Below are 25,721 nucleotides of genomic sequence, written 5' to 3'. Positions count from 1 at the left end.
TGCCTTGGACTTTCGCAAGCTCAGTGCTCCAGGAGCTCCTTTAGCTCAGGGCAAACCGGAATGGTTGGTTACTCTCTTCCTTAATGATTTCATCAAATCAGAAACCACAGCAAGTCAGTAAGTGTGTATAAATTGGTGAGTTCATTTTTTCTATAAATATGTATTGGTTCTTGGTGTATTCTGTTGGGGACACAGCAATGAACAAAGCCCACATGCTTTCTGACTCATGATGCTCACCTTCAAGGAGGACGCAAATGGTGTGTAATTGCCAATGGTGAGTATCTCTGATGGAGATGCTGAGGGAGTAGAACTGGGGGCCTGATTCAGAATGAAGAGGTAGAGAAGGCCTCTCTCCAAAGAAACATTTTGATCCTGATGATTCCAATACCAGTACCAATGTGTGGGTTTCCCCCACATCACCAAGCAGTTCTATGACACTAGCTGGGTGTCCTACAATTCAACCCAATTCTTTTTTGGTTTGTTTGTTTAGATTTTATTTATTTATTTGAAAGAGAGAGAGAGCACAAGCAGGGGGAGCAGCAGGCAGAGAGAGAGAGAGGGAGAAGCAGGCTCACCAAGCAGGAAGCCCTATGCAGGGCTCGATCCCAGGACCCTGGGATCATGACCTGAGCTGAAGGCAGATGTTTAATGACTGAGCCACCCAGGTGCCCCAATTCAATCCAATTCTGACACTGTCTACTTGAAGACAGCTTTGGATTCTGCAGGTTACAGCTCGGGGTTGTAAGATTGCCCTCACCCCAGACACGAATTGTGACGTCAGGTTGGTACTGTGCTTCTGACCGATTGGGTATAAATCAGGGGTTCCCATGATCCCCTTCTTTGATGCATTTGCTAGAGTGTCTCAGAGCACTCAGGAAACTAGTTTACTCACCAGATTACTGGTTATTACAAAGAATTCTAAGGGTGTGAATCAACAGTCAGATGATGAGAGATGCACAGGGTGAGGTCCCAAATTAAGAAGCTTCTGTCCCCGTAGAGTCTGGAAGCATTGTGGTTCCCTAACCTGGAAGCTCTCCGAACCCCATTCTTTTATGTTTTATGGAAGCTGCATCACACAGTCGTGATTGAATAAATCATTAGCCATTGGTGATTGAACTCAACTTCCAGCCTCTTCCTTTTGTGGGGGTAGAGGGTGGGACTGAAAGTTCAACCCTCTGATCACATGGTTGGCTGCCCTGGCAACCAGCTCTCATCCTTAAGTAGTTTCCAAAAGCCGGCTCATTAACATAACAAAAGACACCTTTATCATGCTTATCACAGGAAATTCCAAGGGATTTAGGAGCTCTAAACCAGAAACTGGGACAAAGATCAAATATGTATTGCTTCTTATAAATCACAGATCCCAAGATTCCCTCTCTGTTTGTCAATCCCAGGAAATTCCCAGGATTTCCTGCCTGTTGATCAAGTGCCTGGAATCGCCAATGGCCAGGTGCTTTATCGCCTCAGGAAATCCTCCTGTAAACTCCCCTTTTCCCCATGAGTGAGAAACGTGGTCTCCAAGGCAGCGAGGTTAAAGTTCTTTCTGACTGTAGATCACTTCACTGGGGGCTTCGTTCCCCAGGACAAGGGGAGAAAAAACCAAGACACCGCATACTGATTTCTGTACAACTCCCAGCAATTATGAATAGAGCCCCTCAGGGAAATGTTTCTCCCTTTTCATTGCTCTATAATAAATCCTCAAAAATATTGCCCTGAAGAAAGATGGTATAATGTCTAAAATTAAAGCTCAGTATTACGGGCGGCCTTACCATCTGGTGAAACTGGGAGGGGCTGAGATGGCCTGATCACAGTTCTTCTCCAACCTGACTCCCGCACTGAAGGACCCTGGGCCAAACAAGCCTCCTTATCAAACAGGCCAAGCACAGTGCCAGCTCTTGGAATTATCCAAACAAGCCAATCACACCCTCCTGTGGGCAGCAAGGGCCACCTCCACCTCTTGGTACTATAAAACTTGTCTCCCACAGCGCCTGTTGTTCACTCTGTTCCCTAGGGCAACCCCCCCCTTCCCCCAGCATGGCCCTGCATGGCACGTGGTGCCCATCTTTTCTCATTCTTATTAGTCACTAATGTGACTAATAAGCCATTGCTAAATTCACCTGTGCAGTATTGGATGTTGTGTGCTTGGCCATCCCCCTACCCTAGGGCTGGAATCCCATTCCTCCCTCACCAATAGGGTGAAGGGGAGGTGATTAAAACAAGCAGTGGGTTTTGTCCTTCCCTCCTCCCCGCCTTCTCACCTCCCAGCAAATCTATGGGAGAGGACACAGCCCTGTTAGAAACACTGTAGTTGTAGGCTGACTGTTCAACAGGGATGGGACTGCCCCATGTAGGGTGGATAGTTTTTGTGACTGTGTGCATGTAGGATTAAAAAGCACCCCCAGGTGGAATCCTATTAGGCCATAAAAAGGAACAAACCATGGACCCTCACAAGAACTTGGCAGGTTTTCAAGGCATTATGCTGAGTGAAAAAAGCCAATCTCAAAAGGCCACATGTGGTGTGATTTCATTTATATAACAGTCTTGAGGTGACAAAATTATAGAGATGGAGAACAGATTAGTGGTTGCCAAGGGTAAAGGAAGGGAAGTTTGTGATTATAAAGGGTTAGCACGAGGGAGTTCTTTTGGGGAACAGTTCTGTATCTTGATTGTGATGGTGGTTCTACAAATCTATACATGGGATAAAGTCACATGAAATACACACACACACACACACACACATGGCCTCCCAGGCCATGTGCTTCCACCCCCCAAGCTGCAAAGCTTCTAATTTCTCAACTGCCCAATGTAGGATTGATTACACATTTACTGATTTTGATTGAAAAAAGTCTGTGGCTGTATTTTTTCTACATCGTTGTGGCTCTGCATTTTTACAAGGAGCAAAGAAGTTCCATGTGATTAACCCCTCAGTCAACAAATATTTACTGAGTACTGACACAGTGGGTGGACTTTCCATACCCCCTTGGCTTTCAACTTTCTTATACACTTCAAAGGCTTTTTGCTGTCTGCAACTCTGACTCAGCCTGAGGGCTTTCTCCGGCTGTAGGAACTCATGCTGATCATATATGGGATTAGCTAGATGTAAATACTCCCATGAGCAGCCCCCATCCAGTGATGCATGGAGCTGGAGGATAAATACCCCAGCTCCCTCACCCCTCTGGTGCAATAACTCTGAGGTGCATCTTCTACACTGTCTCCCAAAGTTTCCCAGTGGAATCAGTAGTCAGTGGTAACCTGTTCGCTAACATACATTGGCCTCCTTCCTTTTCCTATTTATTTATTTATTTATTTTTAAGATTTTATTTATTTATTTGACAGAGAGAGAGGCAGGGAGAGAGGGAACACAAGCAGGAGGAGTGGGAGAGGGAGAAGCAGGCCACCCGCGGAGCAGGGAGCCCGATGCGGGGCTCGATCCCAGGACTCTGGGATCATGACCTGAGCTGAAGGCAGACGCTTAACAACTGAGCCACCCAGGCGCCACCCTTTTTCCTATTTAATGTCCCTACTAATGCATCCTCCAGCTCTCAAATAAACTACTTGCTCTTGAATCCTTGTCTCAGGCTCTGCTTCCAGGGTATCCCATTTAAGACAAGGCACCATGCATGACATTGTGGTGCCTACTTGGTTAAGCAGAGGGGAAGTCAGATCTATGCACAATGGCAAAAGAAGTGTATTAAATTGCATTGGGTCTTTGCCAGATGCCAGTGCTTTTACCTCTGTTTTCCTCATTTTTCCCCAGTGGCAGATCACCATGAAATTTCAGCATCACATGTTGAAAAATGGAAGAACAGAAGTGCCTGGCTAAGAAACCTGGGTCCCTGAGTGACACATTGAGCAGGGCCATCCATGAACCAGGACTTCCCTCTCTGGACTGTTTGCAAAAGAGAAATAAACATGATTTTCATTAGGCCATTGTATTGTGGGGCCTTGTTGTTTCAGCAGCGTATCCTGGTATCCTAATAAATACATTATCTGTAATGAGAGAATTAGAGGTGAGGGAAGATTCTCCCTTTCCTTTTGGAATTTTGTGTACTGATTGAATTATATAAATACACACACACACACACACACACAAATACCAGTGGGATTATCTAGAAGGTTATACATCAGTTTTTAGCTCCTCTAGCAAATGTTTTTTCAAGCGTGGTTTAATAAATGAAATCATGGTGTTCTGGGGCTGAATTGTGTCCCTCCTCCCAAATTCGTATCTTGAAGCCCTAACTCCCAGGACTTCCAGATGTGATTGTATCTGGGGATAGGGACTTTAAAAAGGTAATTGAGTTAAAATGAGGCTGTTTTAGAGGGCCCTTATTCAATCTGACTGGTGTCTTTGTTAGAAGAGATTTAGTCACAGAGAGACACCACGGATGTGGCCACACAGAGAGGCGATCGTGTGTGGGCACAGAGAAGGAGGCCATCTGCAAGCCAAGGAAAGAGTCTTCAGAAGGAGCCAATCTTGCCAACACCTTAATGTTGGACTCCTGGCCTCCAGAACCTTGACAAAACAAACTTGTGTTGTTTAAGCCACCAAGTACATGACATTCTGTTATGGTAGGCCTGGCAAACTAATGCACATGGCTCACATTTCTTAGAATCATACACTCAATGAATTCAAAGACTTGAGGGAACCATAGGAACCCATTCTTAACTAGCACACTGTTATGAACTGAATTGTGTCCTCCCCAGATTGGTATGTTGAAGCCCTCACCCTTGATATGACTATATTTAGAGATGGGGTTTTTAAAGAAGTAATTAAGATTAAATGAGTTCATAAGGGTGGGGTCCTAAACCCATAGGACTAGTGTCCTTATAAAAAGAGGGAGAGAGGGGCACCTGGGTGGCTCAGTCATTAAGCGTTTGCCTTCAGCTCAGGTCATGATCCCAGGGTCCTGGGATCGAGCCCTGCTAGGGCTTCTGCTTGGTGGGGAGTCTGCTTCTCCCTCTCCCACTCCCCCCTGCTTGTGTTCCTGCTCTTGCTATCTCTCTTTCTGTCAAATAAATAAAATCTTAAAAAAAGAGGAAGAGACCCCAGGGTGCACATGCACAGAGGAACAGCTATATGAGGACACAGCAAGAAGGCATCCATCTACAAGCCAAGGAGAGAGGCCTCCCAGGAGAAACTGCCAACACCTTGATCTTGGACTTCCAGACTCCAGAAATATGAGAGAGTAAATTTCTGTTATTTATGTCATCCAGTCTATGGTACTTGACTATGGCAGCCCAAGCAAACTAGTATACATGCCCTCCATGCATCCCTTCAACTATCTTTCCTTTCCCATGGCTTTTTGCTTGGGATTCCATTTATTTCTGGGGAAAGCAGATTTCACTCTCTGCTCCTGGGTGGAACATGTGGCCCAGTTTAGGCCCATCAGTGTACTCCATCTACCTACCTATAGTCGTTGGCTCAGATATGGTCATGTGTTATAGACTGGCCAATCCGAGTGAGTCTCAGGACAGAGCCGGTATATAACCCTGCCTGGCTGTGGACAGGAGGCCTGAAGCTCTGGGGCAGCTGCAGCCATCTTGCGACCCTGAGGATGGTTGACCAACCTTGAAACAAACACCATGGAGGGCAGAGCAGAGAGACTGGAAGAAGCAAAGCTGTTGTTGACATCCCTGCACTGGCACATCGTGCCTCTCTTGGAAACCTACCCTACTTTTCATTTATTATATTTATTATGTCTGCTTGGGCTGCTATAACCAAATACCATTGATTGGGTGATTGCCACAATAGAAATTCACTTATTTTTAATGTATTTTTATTTTTAATTTTTTTTTAAAGATTATTTATTTATTTATTTGAGAGAGAGAATGAGAGAGAGAGCATGAGAGGGGGGAGGGTCAGAGGGAGAAGCAGACTCCCCGCTGAGCAGGGAGCCCGATGCGGGATTTGATCCCGGGACTCCAGGATCATGACCTGAGCCGAAGGCAGTCGCTTAACCAACTGAGCCACCCAGGCACCCTATTTTTAATTTTTTTTTTAGTAATCTCTACACCCAACACGGGGCTCCAATTCATGATCCCAAGGTCAAGAGTCACATGCTCCTCTTGACTGAGCCAGACAGATGCCCCATGAAATTTATTTCTTACATTGCTGGAGGCTAGAAGTCCAAGATCAAGGTCCCAGTAGATTGTTTCCTTTTTTCTTCAGGGCTGTCTTCCTCGGTCATGGATGACTCTATTCTCACTCTGCCCTCACAATGGTCTTCTCTCAGTGCATGCATATAGAGACAGATCTCTCTCTCTTTCTTTTCTTACAAGTCTTATTGGATTAGGGCCCCACCCTTATGATCTAATTTAACCTTTTTACCTCCTCAACGCTCTTCCACTGAATACAGTCATATCAGGGGTTAGGGCTTTAACATGTGAATTTTAGCGGGGCATAATTCAGTTTATGGCAGCTGATAATTCTCTTTAATGTTCAATTCAGTTTGAGATTTTAGTTATTCCCAACCAGAAGCCTCCTAAATAATGTAGCGGAGACTTAAGAGATTTTTAGTAAGTCTGAGCCTCATTTTCTTCATCTGGAAAATGCTTTAGACACAGGAGGTCCCTGCTGGCCTCCTACTGTTACAATGCAGAGTAAGTAAAATAATGTAGCTGTGAATATTTGGGAAAATATGATGTTCATGGAAGATATTTATGAAAATTAGACAAGAAAGCTGCCAGCTGAGAGAGGTAGGCACAGCAAGGCAGGAGAAAAAAGGGAAAGTGACACTCTGTTTTCCCACAGAGACAGATAAATTGCGACATGAACACGCATACTTGGGGTATGCATGCCTGACTCACAAACCCAAAAATAGACCTCCAGACCCTATATGGAGAGAGGATAAATATAGCAATATTAGCTGTGAGTGACAAGCCCAATTAGAGGACAGAGAGATGATTTAGAAGGTCTTCATGCAAAACATCTTGAGTAGCTATAAAAATATTTGATGTTTACAGCTCAAAGAAAGGGATGAAAATTCAGAGGAGGTAGTTCATGATCTGCCAGTGTATCAGCTCGGTCACGAGCACTGTCAGTCCCTGGTCCCTCTCCTCTTGTTCACAATCATCACACCCTGGTCCAACTTCAACAGTCAGCACCTGCTTTCATTTGCCTGGGGACTTTCTTTGGCCTTTGGGGTACACACTGTAATCTACACAGTTAGGCGGGAGAGGCCAGGGAAAGGCCTTCAATGAATGGCTGTCAACCAGTGGTTGGTAGGAGGGGGTGGATAAATACCCCAGCTCTCTCACCCCTCAGCTGGGCAATACTGAGGTCTGTATTCTCTGCTGCCTCTCAGAGGTCCCCAGTGGGATTGATTTCCAGTTGCCCAACATGGGAACTTGCTTTTAACACACTCTGCACTGTCTACCTTCCTTCCCTGCCTCATTTGCCATTCCCCTCCTGGTTCTCCTGGAACCACCTCTAAAAAAGAACAGCTTTTGGGGTGCTTGCCTGGCTCAGTCAGAATAGGATGCAACTCTTGATCTTGGGGTCCTGAGTTTGAGCCCCATGCTGGGTGTAGAGATTACTTAAATAAATAAAACTTAAAAAAAATTAAAATGAACAACTTTCACTGAACAGTGTCTAAGAGTTTGTCTTTGAGGGAGTCCAAACTAAGGCACACACCCCGCTGCATCATGCCTATATTTTTGCCAAGAATAGTAAGTCCCTACGATTTTCTATAGTGTTTCACACTGTTCAACAACCTGCTTTCACATACAATGGAATATTATTCAGCAATAAAAAAGAATAAAATACCGATGGACACAACAACAGGGATGAATCTCAAATGCATTATGCTGAGTGAAAGAAGACAGATTCAAATGACCACATACTGTATACTTCCTTTTATAGGACCTCCTGGGGATGGAAAAACCATAGGGACAGAAAACAGATTGATGATTGCTAGGGGCTGGGGGTGCAAGAAGAGGTTAATTACAAAGGGTCATAAAGGAGCCATTTAGGGGGATGGAACTGTTCTGTATCTTGATCTTGGCGATGGCTCCATGACTATGGACAATTGTCAAAACTTATAAGACTGCACATAATAAAGGTTGAATTTGGCTATAGATAAATTATACCTCAATAAAAAAATTATATATATATATATATATATATACCTCCTTTAAGAACAGAGCATTCACCATCATTATCTTATTCGGTTGTCATGACAACCCTGCAGCAATCAGGCCTGCTTACTCATTTTTTCAGCCAACTGTTTCGAGAGGTGCCTGCACTTTGCAACTCTGCTTCCTCCTCTCTGTTCACTCCAAACCTTGCCTCCCAACCCACCATTCCTCTCAAATTGTTCTTGCCAAGGTCACTGGTGACCTCATCTTTTGCTCAAGCCCATGGCTAATTTTCAGCCCTAACTTCCTTGATCATTTTTACCACTTGGCACTGTAGATAACCCCCACCTTGGAACTCGGCCAGCCCATGGCTTTCGAGATGCTGCTCAATCCCGCTCACCTTGACTGTCCTTGGTGGCTTTGTTTTCTCCTTCTTCCCCATTTGCCTGCCTTTCCTCTACTCTTATTTCTTCCCAAACTCCCTAGGGGAGCTCATCCAGCCTTTTGGCACCAACTATCACTCATGATTTCCGAACCTGTTTTTTATCTTAGCTCCTTACTTCCTGTTCTCTTGGATTTCCAGTATAATGCTCAGAAGCTGCTTTTGCAGCCTGCAGAAATGAGATTAAATCAGGGGAGCTTTTTTCTAAAGTTTCCAAAACAAAACGTATAGCTCAGTGCTACTGTGATAGGTTTCAGCCCACTTACTTAACTTCACATTTAAAAAAAAAATCTATTCACCAGTTGACAGACACGTGGTTGTTTCCATATCTTGGCTATCATGAATAATGCTGCAATGGACGTAGGAGCGCAGATATCTCTTCAAGATCCAAATTTCCTTTCCTTTGGATATATACCCAGAAGCAGGATTGCTGGATCATATGGTGGTTCTATTTTTAATTTTTTGAGAAAACTCCATGCTATTTTCCATAATAATATGGAACTTTTCTACCAATTTATATTTCTACCAACAGTGTGTAAGCTCTTTTCTCTACATCCTTGCTAACACTTGGTATCCCTTGTCTTTTTGATAATAGCGATGGCTCATAATCTTGACCTCCCATGGCTAAAGACACATTGAGGTTCTACTGGGTTCTGATGGCTTCATGATGACTGGTCCTAGTTCCTCTGATCTTGCATTATCTTGCATTATTTCCCCTTTACCATCATAATTATCCACCAGCATTTTGCTTAGACTAACTTTAGTTAATTTGTTACATACTTCCAAAAATTCCAAATAGATATAAGCATGTGTGTTTAGATTTTAAGATAATATTTAATATTTAATTATTACCTTGCTCTCCCCAAAGTTTATAACAATGTATATAGTTAACAGAATAAATTAATGTCCATTTTTCCATATCCTAGCCCACACTGGATGTTATTATATATATATTTTAATGTGCAGGGAAGAGACAAACTTCCTTGTGATCCTCCTGGGCTGGTAAACAAGATTTTCCTGGTATCCACTCCCTAGGGTGTGATCCTACAAACATCCCAGATCTCTATAAGGAATGTCAATTCCTATTCACCATCCACTCACCAGGGACATGAGCCCTCGTCCCTCACCCCACAGGGTCAGTAAAATGCCCCATCCTATGCTATACAAGTTTTTTGTGCTGCCATCTTGCATGCCTACCCCCTGGTTCTTGGCTATCTCTTCTCTGACTCCTGGGCAACCCTTTATTTCTTTAGAGCTCATTCATGCATGTGTATGTGTATGACATCATTAACCATTAAGGCAATGCAAATGAAAACCCCAAAGAAATATGACCATATCCCCCAACTAGAATGGCTACTATCAAAAAGACAGGCAGTACCATGCGTGGGTGAGGCTGGAAAAACATGCCCACTGCTCATGGAAAACAGTCTGGTAGCTTCTTCTGGAGTTAAATTTACACTCACCAGATGACCCGGCAATTCCACTCTTGGGTATTTACCCAGGATAAATGAAAACATACGTCCACACAAAGGCTTATATGTGAATGTTCATAGCAGTTTTATTCATAATAGCCAAACACCGGCAGCAAGCCAAATGTCTATCAACAGGTGAGTGGACAAACTGTGGGTCTGGCCATAAAACAGAGCACAATAAAATGGAACAGATACTGATAAACAGACCAATATGGATGAGTCTCAAAAGCATTATGTTGAGTCAAAGCAGTGAGACACAAAAGAGGACATATTGTATGTGTCCATTTAGATAAAATTATTGAATAGTTGAGTTTAAGCCATAGTGACAGAAAACAGACCAGTGGTTGTCTGGGGACAGGAATGGGAGCGTTGACTGCAAACGGGTAGCAGGGAACTTCTGGAGTGATGTTAATATTCCCAATCTTGATGGTGTTGATGGTTACATGGTGTATACGTTAGTCAAAACTCATCAAACTGGACACTTAAGATAGGTACATTGCGTCATAGGTAATTTGTACCTCAAGGAAGTCGATTACAATATGTTGTGCATTATTGAGCTTCCTTACTTGATATAACGAGAGGCTTTTCTCCATATCCTGTCCAACCTTTGGACTCCACCTAGAAGCCTTCAGTATGTCTTTTTTTTTTTTAGATTTTATTTATTTATTTAACAGAGAGAGAGATAGCGAGAGCAGGAACACAAGCAGAGGAGTGGGAGAGGGAGAAGCAGGCTTCCCGCGGAGCAGGGAGCCCGATGCGGGGCTCGATCCCAGGACCCCGGGATCATGACCTGAGCCGAAGGCAGATGCTTAACAACTGAGCCACCCAGGCGCCCCCAGTATGTCTTTTGCTAACCCAGAATTTCTTTCTTTATTTTTTTTCTTGAGATTTTATTTATTTATTTGACAGAGAGAGAGAGAGCACAAGTGGGGGAGCGGCAGGCTGAGGGAGAGAAAGAAGCAGACTGCCTGCTGAACAGGGAGCCTGGTGTGGGGCTCGATCCCAGGACCTTGGAATCATGACCTGAGCTGAAGGCAGACGCTTAACCGACTGAGCCACCCGGGGGCCCCACCCCATTTGAGATTCTTAACCTATTTTATAAAGAGGAAACTGAGATTCAGATTAAGTAACACTTGTGGGTTGAATTGTGTCTCCCCCGTCTTAGTCTGTTGGGGGTGCTATCACAGAATATACAGATTGCCACAGACATTTATTTCCCACAGTTCTGGAGACTGCAAAGTCCAAGATCAAGGTGTCGGTAGATTCAGTGTGCAGTGAAGGCCGGCTTCCTGGTCCATAGATGGCTGCCTTCTTGCTGTGGCCTCATGTGGCAGAAGGGCCAAGGGAGCTCTCTCTCTCTCTGAGGACTTCTTTATAGGGACATTAATCCCATTCATGAGGGCCCTCCTTCAGGACTTCATCACGCCCCAAAAGTCCCATCTTCTAATACCATCCCCTTGAGGGTGAGGCTTTCAGTAAATGAATTTTGGGGACATACATTCATTCTTTTTTTTTAAAGGAAATTTTAGTTTTCTGTGGATTTTGTTTGTTTCTTTTTTTTTTTTTTAAGATTTTATTTATTTGTGAGAGAGACAATGAGAGACAGCATGAGAGGGAGGAGGGTCAGAGGGAGAAGCAGACTCCCTGCCGAGCAGGGAGCCCGATGTGGGACTCGATCCCGGGACTCCAGGATCATGACCTGAGCCGAAAGCAGTCGCTTAACCAACCAGGCGCCACATACATTCATTCTATAGCACCCGCCAAATTCATATATATTGAAGTCCTAACTCTCAGTACCTTAGAATGTGACCTTATTTGGAAATGGGGTCACTGCAGATGTAATTAGTTAAAATGAGGTGATTAGGGTGGGCCCTAATCCAATATGACCAATGTCCTAATAAAAAATGGGAAGTTTTAGAGAGGGCACCATGTGAACATGAAGGCTGCCATCTGCAGGCTAAGGTGAGAGGCCTGGAGCATACTTCTCCGGCACAGCCCTCGGAAGGAACCAAGCCAGCTGACACCTTGATTTGGACTTCTAGCCTCCAACACGGTGAGCAAATACATTTTTGTTGGTTAAGCCATCCAGTTTGTGCTATTGAGTTCTGGCTGCCCTAGCAAATGAAAACAGCAGCTTAGAAATCATGGAAGTAGGAGGTGGCAGAGCAGAGGTCTGCACACAGCGAGGCTCAGTGTCAGAGTTTGAACATGTCGCTGTGTGCCCTTCCTTGGTTTTAATGATTGGCTCATTCAGGCAAGGAATGAAGACATTTTATCTCACATTTTTGTCTCTTGCTTTCCTCTCTCCTGATTGCCCTTCCCTCTCTGTTACCTGCCACTGGACTCTGCCCAGGATAGATAAGCAGCAATTCTCTCTTCTGGGCAGATGGCAGAGGCATTCACTGTGCTGATGGTGGATGGTGTTATATGTCCCATCATTGCTGTGTGTGTGCAGCTTCAGCTGTTGGGCTGACAGAGACCTCTGCCACCCTGGAGGGCATTATAAGTTTGACCAGCTGTCTGCCCTTTTGACCGAGAGAAATATGATCAGGAGAACATAGTGTAGTAATGGCCCTTCTCTCTCAGGAGGGCTGGCTGAAAACCAGATGTCATGATGGATGTACCTGTGTAGGGGGAACAGGCCCTAAGATTTATTGGGGGTTCCTTGGAGAATCTAATTTTCCCTTTTGTATCTGTTTCCTTTGGTGGTTGGAGAAGAAAAAAAATCAGGTCAAGCAGATTGCTGAGAAAAATGACCCAAATCACAGGGATTCAGAAAGTAACTGATGATGAACTGGCAATTGAGAGTTGGTTAAAGAAGAAAGAGATGATGATGATGACGATAATGGTAACAGAAGTTAACATACAATGCATGCTTGCTGTGTTCCGGTCCCATGTTACATTCTCAATCTGCATTTTTTTTTTTTTTTTTAAAGATTTTATTTATTTATTTGCGAGAGAGAGAATGAGAGACAGAGAGCACGAGAGGGAGGAGGGTCAGAGGGAGAAGCAGACTCTCCGCTGAGCAGGGAGCCCGATGCGGGACTCGATCCCGGGACTCCAGGATCATGACCTGAGCCGAAGGCAGTCGCTTAACCGACTGAGCCACCCAGGCGCCCTCTCAATCTGCATTTTTAAAAGATTTTATTTATTTATTTGAGAGAGAGGAAGAGCATGAGTGGGGGGAGGAGCAGAGGGAGAGGGACAAGCAGACTCTACGCTGAGCACAGGGCCTGATGTGGGGCTTGATTCCAGGACTCTGAGATCATGACCTGAGCCAAAATCAAGGGTTGGCTGCCCAGCGGACTGAGCCACCCAGACGCCCCCTCAATCTGCATTTTTGATTCAATCTTTACCATAACTTCTCATGGTAGGCACTATTATCATCCACAGTTTATTGCAGAGTCCACCAAGGACCAAAGAGATAAGTTAGCCCGCGTACTAGCATGAGGCAGAATGAGGATTCAAATTAGCATTTGGAGGACTGCAGATGCCATGCTCAGAATTTTGCCGCCCCCATTGTTTCTGCAGATATATCTGTATTTCAATATTTGATTCAGATACATATGGTCATAGTATATATAGGGCATATTGGCACTGAAACAAAAGTTTAGTATCCACAAAGAATGGTACAGAAACATTGAACAGGACAAAAAGTCAAAATACTCACTTCAAACACAGGTTTTAGGGGGTAGATATTAAGTAGAATAATTATGGACACTATGTGTCATAATAGTGAGCACATAGGTTAAGCTGCTGTAACAAAGACAGCCAAAATACAATGGCTCATGTTAGACAGAAATTTCTTTTTCCATGGCGCCTGGGTGGCTCAGTTGGTTAAGTGTCTGCTTCAGCTCAGGTCATGATCCTGGGGTGCTGGGATTGAGCCCGGCATTAGGCTTCCTGCTCAGCAGGGAGTCTGCTTTTACCTCTCCCTCTGTCTCTCCCCGCTGGCTTGTGCTCTCTCTCTCTCTCAAATAAATAAATAAATAAAATCTTAAAAAAAAAAAGAAATTTCTTTTTCTAGCCATCAAGAAAAAAGAAATCTTACCATTTGCAATGACATTGATGGAACTAGAGGGTATTATGCTCAGCGAAATAAGTCAGTCAGTGAAAGGCTATATGATTTCACTCATATGTGGAATTCAAGAAACAAAACAGAGGATCATAGGGGAAGGGAGGGAAAAATAAAATAAGATGAAATCAGAGAGGGAAGAAAAACCATAAGAGATTCTTAACTCTAGGAAACAAACTGAGGGCTGCTGGAGGGGAGGTGGGTGGGGGGATGGGGTAACTGGGTGATGGGCATTAAGGAGGGCACTTGATGGAATGAGTACTGGGTGTTATATGCAGCTGATGAATTGCTAAACTCTACTTCTGAAACTAATAATGTACTATATGTTAATTGAATTTAAATTAAAAAAAAGAAACTTCTTTTTCATGTAATAGCTTGGAGGTAAGTAGATGTCTTGGATAAGTAGATGGTTCTGCTCCTTTGAGATCATCCAAGACCCAGCTTCTTTCCATCTTGTGGTTCTGTCTCACCCAGGGTATTGTCCTCATGTGCATGGTTAAAGCTGGTCACCATTATTTCCATAATATAGCTCAGGGGAATATGGAAAGAGAGTAAGTTCAGGACCAGTGGATTCTCTTTAAGTAGGTGACCTGGTAGTTACACACATCACTTCTGCTCATGTTTCATTGGTGAGAACTTAGCCATACCTAGCTGCAAGAAATGCTGGGAAATGCTGTCCTTTGCCATGTGCCCAGCTAAAACTGTTTTACTGTGGTAGGTGGGGAAAATGGAATTTGAGAGACAACTAGTTGTCTGCCTCAACTGTTCAGATGGGGAATAATCTCTTGGTTATTCCCCAGTGGCCAAAAAAGTTGTATATATTCAGGGGTATATATGGACATGTATATGGATATATGTAGGGCTAATCTATAGGGCTGGTCTACTGGAGGATGAAATACCACATGGAGCAGAGATGAGTTGTCCCAGCTAAGCACCCCAGAATAACCAGCCTGCCAACAAGACATGAATGGGCTACATCATCCAGCCCAGCTATTCTGGAGCCTCAAATGAAACATGAGTGAGAGGTGGGAGAAAGTTCAGGCACCCTCTCAAGCTTCATCAACCTTGATGTCAGGAGACTAGCTTGAGGAAATGGGACTTTTCAACATTCAGATGTTCTACTTTCTTTTTATTCTTTGGTTTTGACATGACTCTCTAGTGTTCTTGGCTGAAGTCCAGAGTGAATGGGCTCTCATAGTGGTTTTGAATTATAGAAATAGGACTTTGGAGTCTAACATCCCATCTAACCTCAATGAGCTTCTCTCCTCCCACTTTCTCAAGTCCTGAGTAAGAAATATATTTTAAAAAAAAAAGGAGGTACAATGTTGACTGATTTTTGTCTTCTTTGAGGAGGCAAACTCTTTCTTGTAATCTGAGTCCAGAAGTTCCCTTGAGGCAGATTTTGGGGGTACTTGGATATTCAGCATAACCACATGTGTCTGGCCCATAATAAGAACCAACTAGATGTTTAGTTGGCGGGATGGGTCAGAAATAAATATACTGGAGAGAGGGAGAGAGAGAGAGAGAGAGAAAAGAGAACCCGGTAGAGGTGAAAGGAAGCCCAAGTAGCCATTTTTGTTTTTGGACAAGGACTTATGAAAGCTCTTGATACAGGAAGTTTGACAATTCTAGGCTCAGAGCCATGCACTCACATACTCACACTCACATGCTCACACTTTTCTGGAGGTGGGTAAAAGATGGGGCAAGGGATACTGACTGGCCATCATGTGTTGGTTGTATTGGTTGTATGGGTTGTGCACTGCACAAATCTAGGGGCTACCCTAGCAGTATACAGCAGACCTGGTATGATGCCAATCTCTTTCTTTCCTGTCTCTGATTTCAGTTGCCTCGTATCCTGGAATGGAGATCTCAAAACAGTGGTTATGGAGTAACTGGTTGGAGTAGCTCATGATCATCTTGTGAGTGATACATTATTGCCATGCTGAATATTTGGTTATTTCCTACTTCCAGGCCATATGGATGCAAATAGCCACACATTATTTGCACATTTTCCCATCGCTAAGTGGGACCCATTTCCTCATGCCCATGAAGGAATGGGTTGGGTCATGTGGCATGCTTTGAACAATAGTATATGGCAAAAATGATGGCATGAGAGTTTCAACTCTAGGCCTCAAGAAGACTTGCAGCTTCTGTTCTTGCTTTCTTACAACTCTTCTGCCACCATGTAAACAACTGGGCTAGTCTACTGGTGGATGAGATACCACATAGAGCAGAGATGAGTTTTCCCAGCTAAGAACCCAACCACTAGACATGTCAACCTCTAGGCATGCATGAGAACATAATAGATCACCCAGACCCAGCCAAACTACCAGGAGACTATAGAGATCAGCTGACCTGGCCACAATCAGATGAACCACTGAGTTAACCTAAAAAAATTGAGACAAATAATAAATCTTTTATTGTTCTAAACCACTAATTATGGGATGTTTGTTACACAGCAAAAGCTAACTGATACATGGACATGGAGGAAGATTACTCTTGTCTATGCTCTTAAAGTTGAGTGTGATTATCTGATTTGCTTTGGCCAATGACAAATGAGCAGAAGTGATAGGAGTCATTCCTATGAGGGACCACTTAAGAGTCAGGGCACAATTCTCCATCTCCCTCTTCATTGCCAAGGTAACCAACATTGTTCTAGATGGTGGGAGCTTCAACAGTCTGGGAACTTGAATGACAATGATGTGGAACAGAGTATAATGTGCAGGATATTTTACATGAGTGAAAATGCACTTCTACCATTTTGGCCACTGAGATTTTGGAGATGCTTGTTATCGCAGCATAACATAGCCTGTCCTGATTAATACTACTCAGTCCAAAAGCCTGAGATATCCTCTGTCCCATATGAGCTGCAGTTTGCATGGATCCTGGTCCTGGAGGGAGCTTTACACCATCTTTTCTTTCCTCTCAGAAATTACAGGTTCTTCATTCCCATCATCCCTCAGAAATACACTTTATCTTCACTTAGCAAAACTCTTTTTTTCTTGCCTTAAGGAGGAAGGAGAGGAAACTTTTTTTGTTATTTAAAGAGACATAGAGCAAAGGGAATTTGCTCATTCACTTGTTCATTTGACATTTTAGAGGAGCTCGTTTTATTCATCCATTTACTCACTTCTTTATTCATTCAGCAAATATTTATTGAGCACACACTATATGCTACAAACAGTTGTGGGTGTTGGAAGTGCAGCTGTGAATGAAACAAAGCTCCTGTCTCATGGAGCTTGCATTCATGCATAATCAGAAAGCTATATAATACAATATCTAGTAGTGTTAGATGCATGAAAGAAAGGACAACAGAGGAAAGCAGGGTACGGGGTAGAGAGTGACTGGGGATGTTTTTCAGATAGGGTGAATAGAAATGGCTTCTCTGAATGAGTGACATTTCAGCAGAGACCTGAACAAAGTGACGAAGTGAGCTGGGGGACTATCTGAGGGAAGGGAATTCCAGGCAGAGGGAACAGCAAGTGTGAATCCCTGAGGCCTAGTTTTGTCACTCAAAGTTCAGTGGGGAGAGAAGGGAGAAGTGCATTTAGTGAACATCTCCCATCTCCCAGAAACGTTTTTAGGTGAACTTGCCACACTTAAAATCACTGTAGCAGAGACTGCTGAGTGTTCACCAAAATCCACATGTCCTGGTCTTCCTTGCTGTTGGGGGCAGCCAATCCAGTGGGAGGTAAGTGAAGGACCATTTGTGTACTTCTACTGGACCAGTGGACCATTGTCCTCCCAGTTCCTTGACTGGATCAGATTGCCTTCTGAAATGCTTCTCTTCAGGCATCATTTTTGTGAGAAGAATTAGAAAACTAATTGGAATTATGGAGAAGGTGCCCAGACTTTGGCTACTGGGCTGACTTCATTTTCTTTTTACTTTGAATTCAGTCTGGTTCTGCTTGCATTTCACAGTTTGTGTGCTTCTTCCCTGGGTCAGTGACTCAGTGGATGGTCACAATTACAGTTGCATTATAAACACCCCAGAGCTCAGTAGTTTAAAGCAATGATTATATATCCCCTTACACCTGTGAGTCAGCCAGAGTTGGCTACTCTGGAGAAGACTCAGCTGGATGACTCTGCTCCATATGTCTCTCATCCTCCTCCTGGGACAGTTGTTGTCATGGCCAGAATAGAAGTGCTAAAGGGCAGGTGGGAGCACTTGAGGCCTCTTAAGACCCAGGCTTGCAACTGGCTCAATGCTGCTTCTGCCCACAAGCCACTGATCGAAGCAAGTCCAAAGCCAAGGGTTGGGAAGGTACACACCACCCACAATGAGAACATGGCAAAGATAGGGATACAGGAGTGAGTGAATAATGGGGGCCAATTGTTCCATCTATTAATGGTCACCAACTCTTGCAAAAGACACAAGAGTTTAAAAGATGGTTGACTCAGGATGGTCTCATTCGCATGAGGGAAAAAGCAGAACTTTTTGACATTTTCAAAGGACTTTAAAGGAAACCAGGATGGCTATTTATGTTCATCATGACATGACTCATACAAGTTGTGTGATTTAAAAATAGGAAAAGTCAATGCTAATTACACAGACTTATGGCTTCTGGCATAACAATAATAATATCTTACATTGCACAGCATTTTAGAGTATGCAGTGCACTTAAATATTGGATGTCTCAGTACCTACTCAAAACAAACCCCCACAGTATTATTCTCCTAGTTTTGAACAGGAGGCAATTGAATCTTCCGTGACTTGCCCAAGGCCACACAGTTTACCAGTGCTAGAGCCTGGAATTAAGAAGAGCACTTGATATGTGGCGGAAGCTAAAGAATTTCCATACAGCAGAGGTTAGCAAACTACAGCCCAGGGGCCAAATTCAGTCTGTAACCAGTCTTTATAAATAAAGTTTTATTAGTACACAGCCATGCCCATTTATTTACACATGTGGTGCTTCTATGGGCGGAACTGAGGTATGTCACAGGGGCCATACGATTGACAAAGCCTAACATATTTATCTGGCCCTTTATAGAGAAAGTGTGGCGTCTCTTGACATACACAATCTCACTTTTTTTTTAAAGATTTTATTTATTTATTTGACAGAGAGAGACATAGCGAGAGAGGGAACACAAGCAGGGGGAGTGGGAGAGGGAGAAGCAAGCTCCCCGCAGAGCAGGGAGCCCGACGCGGGGCTCGATCCCAGGACCCTGGAATCATGACCCAAGCCGAAGGCAGTCGCTTAACCAACTGAGCCACCCAGGCGCCCCACAATCTCACTTTTTAATTTAATGTTTTAATCTGTACTATACTCACATGTTTCAAAATCCTCTAAATATAAAAAGGTAAGCAGAGAAAGTCACCTCCATCCTTGTCCTCTCAGGAAGGGTCCCCACCCTGACGAGAGCCCCCGTGATTTGTTCTCAGGCCTTTTTCCAGAGATGGTTTTAGCATGCACAGAAGCAAAAATTCTTTTCACTTTTCAATGGGATTTCATGTAATTCTCACCAAATCCCCAGAAGGTAAGACGGATTAGCCCCGTTTTACTGATGAGGAGACTGAGGCTTGTCTGAGGTGGTGGGCTGGCAGGGTGGAGTGGGGCCCGTTTGTTGTCCCAGACCACGGGACCCCAGGGCTTGTGATTTCACTTTGCAGGCCAGGGGCTCACCTGAACTGGGGGCTGCACTCACCCACAGGGGAGCCCCCCACCTCCTTCGGGTGGTCCCAACCACCACCACGTGATGCTTTCTCCCTATTCCACCCACCCCCATCTCTTTAAAAGTGAAAATGTCAAGCATACAGAAGGCAGGGAGAAGAGAATGAAAAATACAATAGGCTCCCTGTCCCCATCAGCAGCTTCCTCAGCATCATTCTGCTTTTTGTGTTTATCTTTCCCTCCCTTTTTTGTTGGAGTTTTTTGGAAATTCCTATCACAGAAAATTAACCATTTTAAAGTGAACAATCCTGCGGAGTTTAGTACACTGCTAATGCCATGCAATCACCCCCCTCTGTCTAGTTTCAGAACACTTTCATTCCCCTCCCAAAAGACACCTTGCATTCATGAGAGTCACTCCCCAACCCCCGCTCCCCTTGCTCCTGGCAACCAGAGATTTACTTACCACCTCTATGGATTTGTCTGTTCTGGATGTTTTATATAAATGGGATCAAATACTCTGAGACCTTTTGGTGTCTGGCTTCTTTCACTGAGCATCGTGTTTTCAAGGTTCATCTGTGTTGTACATGTGTCAGCCCCTCAATTTCTTTCTTTTTTTTTTTTTAAGATTTTTATTTATTTATTTGAGTGAGAGAGAGAGAGCCCAAGAGGGGGTAGGGTCAGAGGGAGAAGCAGACTCCCTGATGAGCAGGGAGCCCGATGTGGGACTTGATCCCGAGACTCCGGGATCATGACCTGAGCCGAAAGCAGTCGCTCAACCAACTGAGCCACCCAGGCATCCTCTTTTTTTTTACAGCTGAATAATATTCCGTTGTATGGATGAACCACATTGTCTTCATCCATTTGTCCCTTGATGGAAGTTTTGGTTGTTTCCTGGAAACAACCTCTCATCTCTCCCATAAATACTTCAATATGAATCTCTAACAAATAAGGACCTAAAAACCCAACACGATAAAAATACTATTAACAGACCTTTAAAAACGAACACTAATTCCTTAGGATCCCCTAAGACCCAGCCTGAATTCCATTCTCCCTGTCTAAACCACACCACTTTCTTAGATATAGGTGGTGATCATTTCACAGTGTATACAAATATCCAATCATTATGTTGCCCACCTGAAACTGATACAATGTTCTATGTCAATTAGACCTCAGTTAAAAAAACAACAACAGTGCCGATTTCCCCAGGAAGATAGATATCCCGACTTTGACTCCACCTTAGGAAAAATGTGGGGTCCCTCTGTGCCCCCAGAAGCCTCTTAGAGGAAAAACATAACCCTCACTAGGAGACCCTCTTTAAACAGAATCGCGGGAGGGTCGCCTCAGTTGTTAGAACCTAAGTCTTTGCCTGTGGCAGACAAACCCAGGAACTTGCAGTCAACTGCTTTTGTTGTTGTTGTTGCTTGGAAAGGCTGTTGTCCTTCTTTCTGCTTTTCTGTTCAAATAATACAACCCTCGGGCTAAGGAGAGGTGGGGGTTGGGTAAGGGGAAGCTGTTTGGAGAATGAACAAAAACGACTCAGGGAGAGGGTTAGCAGCTGTCTTCTAATGACTGTTTTGTGGGTGTGTGTGTGTGTGTGTGTGTGTTTTGTAAGGGCATCAATAATTTAGGTTGCTATTGGCGGAGGGCAGACGGCTAAATTCTAAGCGTGTTTCCACAGCCCGCTGCCTCACGCCTGTTCTACACGCCCCCTCCGCAGACCCCCCAAGTGGAAGAGGGAGAGCCCTCCTGTTACCATCTTTCCTCTGTTCCTTAGGAGAAGCCCATCCGAAGGGAGGTGGACTGGAGGATCAACAGCATCCTTCTAGAAACTAGGGTCCTGGGCGCCTGGGTGGCTCAGTTGGTTAAGCGACTGCCTTCGGCTCAGGTCACGATCCCGGAGTCCTGGGATCGAGTCCCACATCGGGCTCCCGGCTCAGCGGGGAGCTTGCTTCTCCCTCTGACCCTATCCCCTCTCATGCTGTTTCTCTCTCTCTCTCTCAAATAAATAAATAAAAAAATTAAAAAAAAAAAAAAAAGAAACTAGGGTCCTGCTCCGTGCTGGGAGGTGGCCGTACGGTGTTCAGGGTCTCGGAGAAGAGAGCAAGAAATTAATTTTCCCCTGAGGAGCAATGGGGGGGGCACGTCCTTGGCTGAATCTTCCTCCCGGTGCTGGGTCCCTGTGGAGCACTTTGCCGGGAATGATCAGTTGCTGATGAGCTGTCGGTTCTCCCCTCCCTCCTCCCAGAATCAGGGAAACCTCCTCCTCCTCCTCTTTTCCCCCCTGGCAGCTAGCACAGCAGCCCCACTTGGTGCCTGCCTTTGTGGGGAGCCCTCAGCTCAGAACGCGGCTGCTCCTGGCGTCCCCCCTTCTTTCTCCTCTTCTCCTTTCCATTGGACGGGCAATGGGTGCGTGGGCTTCCGCTGGCTCGGCTCCCCAGGCGCTGGCACGGTGCGACCCTCAGGACAGCTGGAGGACCCGCTGCGCTGGCCACTAGCCGCCCAGCCGGAGCCCCGGAGCCCATGCGATACCGGTGAGTGAGCGGGTCTTCCAGAGCTGCGGATGCCGGGGCTGGGTCCTGCGGGGCATCTAATCCTTACTTCCTTGCTGCAACATTACCTCCGTCTGCAAAGGTGGAAACGTGATGACCTCCCTCATCCCCTTCCTAAGAATAGTATTTTGGGGGGTGGGGGAGAGACTTTTTATTTCCAGATTTTCCTTGTTTCTGTCTTAAAAAACCGCTTCCCCTTTCTGAATAGTTTCTCTGCGCGAGAGGTGGGGGGCAGACCCCTCATTTCCAGCGCGTACTTGTTTCTTAAAAATCCATTCTCTTTCGACTGCGCTTGGCCACCTTGTAGCGCCTCTGTCTTTGCCCCCTGCCCTGGGCTTGTGCTAGTTGCCAGTGATTAGTTTCAGATCTAAGCCAAATTGTACTTTTTATGTCCTCCGCCCCCACCCCACCTTCACTCAAGTCTACAGGAGCGACTCTCCGCTTTGAGACCCAGGCAGGCTGGACAAGGGACCCGGCTCGGGATCATGCGCGCCTCCCCTCCCCCATCGCTTCTGTCTTTGGGGGTCCCCCCGAAACAAAAGTTGCCTACGCCCCGTGTGGCCCAGCCTTGTTTTCTGTGCTCAAGGCTGCGTGAATGCGTTGGAAAACGGGAGATGGCAGATGGAGTTTAGGCTGTTGAGAATAATTACATCGTTTTAGCAAAGCGCTTGCTCCGTTTAATATTTAATATTCTCCCCTCCGTTGCGCCAAATGACAAGCAGCGACAGCGCTTGTCACCCCTCTAGACCGATCCCTCCCTTTTCTTTTGGACACAGTTGACTCTCGGGGTGGCTGTCGTTCCTCAAGAAGTGAGAGAGACTGGCAGCGGGATCCTTCTCCCTTCCCTCCTGCTCTAGCTGCAGACAGTCACAGCCTCGCAGGACACGTGCCGCGGCGACCCGAGGGGGCGGGAGGGGGAGGTGGGCGGCTGGGCTCCTGCTTCGGGGGCCCCTGGGAGACTGAGCCCCGAGAAGGAACCAGAATAGATTGTAAACAGGAGGACGGAGCACCTTTCTGGAGGCGGCAGCCTCGCTGGGGCTGAACCGACAGGAGTGGGGAGCCCATACCTGCGCCCCCTCACTCCTTAGCTCTGAGCCAGGGCCCTGGGGATGGGTCTCCACCAGGGATCCGGCTGCGTCGCGTTTCCTGTTCAGAGTCCACGACTTCGGAGCTTCCTTGCCATTTCCCAGGCAGACTCTTTCAGGGACAGTCTTAGGCCCCTTTGGGGGCTGGGAGAGTGGGAGGCGGTGGTAAGGTGGGGAATGGTGGGAGGCTGGGGGTCTGTGTTTGATGCTGGCCTCTCCTTTCCCACTTGGCCTCTAGGCCCTAGGACACCCCAAACCCCGGGCTGCAGGAAGGCCCCCGGAACTCCACACATCTTGAGTAGCTGAGTTTATCCCTGTTGATATTTTGTTTTCCTCCAGAGATTTGCAGAGACTCCTAAAGATGTCACTTAGGGGCAAATACCATCTTTCCTTTTGGAGGGTTTAATAAGAGGGATTTAACACAATTCTGCTGTGTGTCCACCACCCACCCCTCCTCCCACCCCAGTAAACAGAAAGATCAGGAGCAGGGTTCCAGAGACAAAGTGTGGATTTGACATTGAACAAAGTACTGGGCCAATGACCTGCAAAGTAATGTCCAGTGCAACTCTGGGACATCAAAAACTCTGGCAGAGGGTTTTACTTATTTTATTATTCTTTTTGAAATGTTAGCTTATAGGACCAGAGGGCCCTAATGACCTGGGGCAAGTGAAGGGAGATTCTATTCTAGGATCTTTCAACCCTCTCTGTCTTCACTGTGACAGGCAAGGACTCTTGGGTTGTTCTACTCCCTCTGGCAAGGCCAAGTCTGTCTGATGGAGGAGGCTGACTGACTTTGCCGCTCATCAGAATCCCCAGACCTTCCCCTCAAAGTGCCAGCAGCACCCTCTAGGAATGGAGAGTCTCAGGTCCACCCAGCCCTGCTGAGTTAGCATCTGCATTTGAACACATCCTGAGCAGCCCAGAGCTGGTAGGAGTCTGAGAAGCTGTGAGAGCATGACTGGACCCTCAGTGCCTCAGTGTGCCTGGCTGACCACCAGACTAACATTGGTGTCCTCCTTCTAGGTTTCCTGGAAGGTCTGGCTAGGTGATGCACAGTCCTGGGTGGATAGGAGGTGCTCACTAAATCTTGGCTACTTTTTTAATAAGCAAATTTTTTCTTTTTAAGTTACTAACTTTTAAAATTTGTTTCTGTTTCTGTTTCATTTTTATATATTTTTATTTTTTATTTATTTACTTTTTTAAGATTTTATTTATTCATTTGACAGAGAGCACAAGCAGGGGGAGTGGCAGGCAGAGGGAGAGGGAGCTTGATGTGGGGCTCGATCCCAGGATCCTGGGATTATGACCTGAGCTGAAGGCAGCCACTTAACCGACTGAGCCACCCAGGCGCCCCTGTATCTTTTTTTTTTTAATGAAAAAAGTTACATTATTTTATAAAGAGGACATGTCACTGGATGTAGTTACACTGAGTTTTAAAAGAAAGGACAAGGACATTAGACTTTTGATAAATTGGCTACTTTGAAATTACTCTCCAGAGCGAGGGTGTATGTCCAATTTCTTCTTTTCTTTTTATTTTTTAAAAAAATATTTATTTATTTGACTGAGAGAGACACAGCGAGAGAGGGAACACAAGCAGGGGGAGTGGGAGAGGGAGAAGCAGGCTTCCCGCGGAACCGGGAGCCCAACTCGGGGCTCGATCCCAGGACCCCGGGATCATGACCTGAGCCGAAGGCAGATGCTTAACGACTGAGCCACCCAGGGGCCCTTCTCTTTTCTTTTTAAATTATAAAATACACATAAGGCACAATTTACCATTTTAAAGTGTATACTATTTTTGAAGATTTATTTTTTTATTTTTATTTTTTTTTAAAGATTTTATTTATTTTTTAGAGAGCGAGCGAGAGAGAAACAGCATGAGAGGGGAGAGGGTCAGAGGGAGAAGCAGGCTCCCCGCCGAGCCGGGAGCCCGATGTGGGACTCGATCCCAGGACCCTGGGATCATGACCTGAGCCGAAGGCAGACGCTTAACCATCTGAGCCACCCAGGCGCCCCGAAGATTTATTTTTTTTAAAGTAATCTCTACACCCAATGTGGATCTCGAACTCACAACCCCAAGATCAAGAGTCACATGCTCCAGCAACTGAGCCAGCCAGGCGCCCCTAAAGTGTGTACTTTAATGGCATTTAGTACACTCACAATGTTGTGCAACCATCCCCTCTATCTAGTTCCAGAATATTTCCATCACCCCAAAGGGAAGTTTCCTATTGATGAAGCAGTCACTCTGTCTTCCTCCTCTCTAGCAACCGCCAGTCTGGGTTCTGTCTCTGTGGGTCTCTTATTCTCCATATTTCATATAAATGGAATCATACAGGGGGGCCTGGCTGGCTCAGTCAGCGGAACGCACAACTCTTCATCTTGGGGTTGTGAGTTTGAGCCCCATGTTGGGTGT

The 25,721-nt window shown here is 45.3% G+C and overlaps 1 protein-coding gene across 1 annotated transcript in view; it reads left to right on the top strand.

Annotated features, from left to right (window-relative positions):
- Positions 1-21,864: 21,864 nt before the first annotated feature.
- Positions 21,865-25,721, top strand: part of CACNA1A (calcium voltage-gated channel subunit alpha1 A) — a 276,152-nt gene continuing 272,295 nt past the window's right edge. Inside the window, exon 1 of the mRNA XM_081805421.1 lies at positions 21,865-22,208. The gene's annotated coding sequence lies outside the window, so the exon portion shown is untranslated. The remainder of the gene's footprint in view (positions 22,209-25,721) is intronic.

This window comes from Leptonychotes weddellii, chromosome 1 (genome assembly GCF_054177405.1).
Source record: "Leptonychotes weddellii isolate Sample4059 chromosome 1, ASM5417740v2, whole genome shotgun sequence".
Classification (NCBI taxonomy): domain Eukaryota; kingdom Metazoa; phylum Chordata; class Mammalia; order Carnivora; family Phocidae; genus Leptonychotes; species Leptonychotes weddellii.
This window is presented reverse-complemented; position numbering and strand designations above follow the sequence as displayed.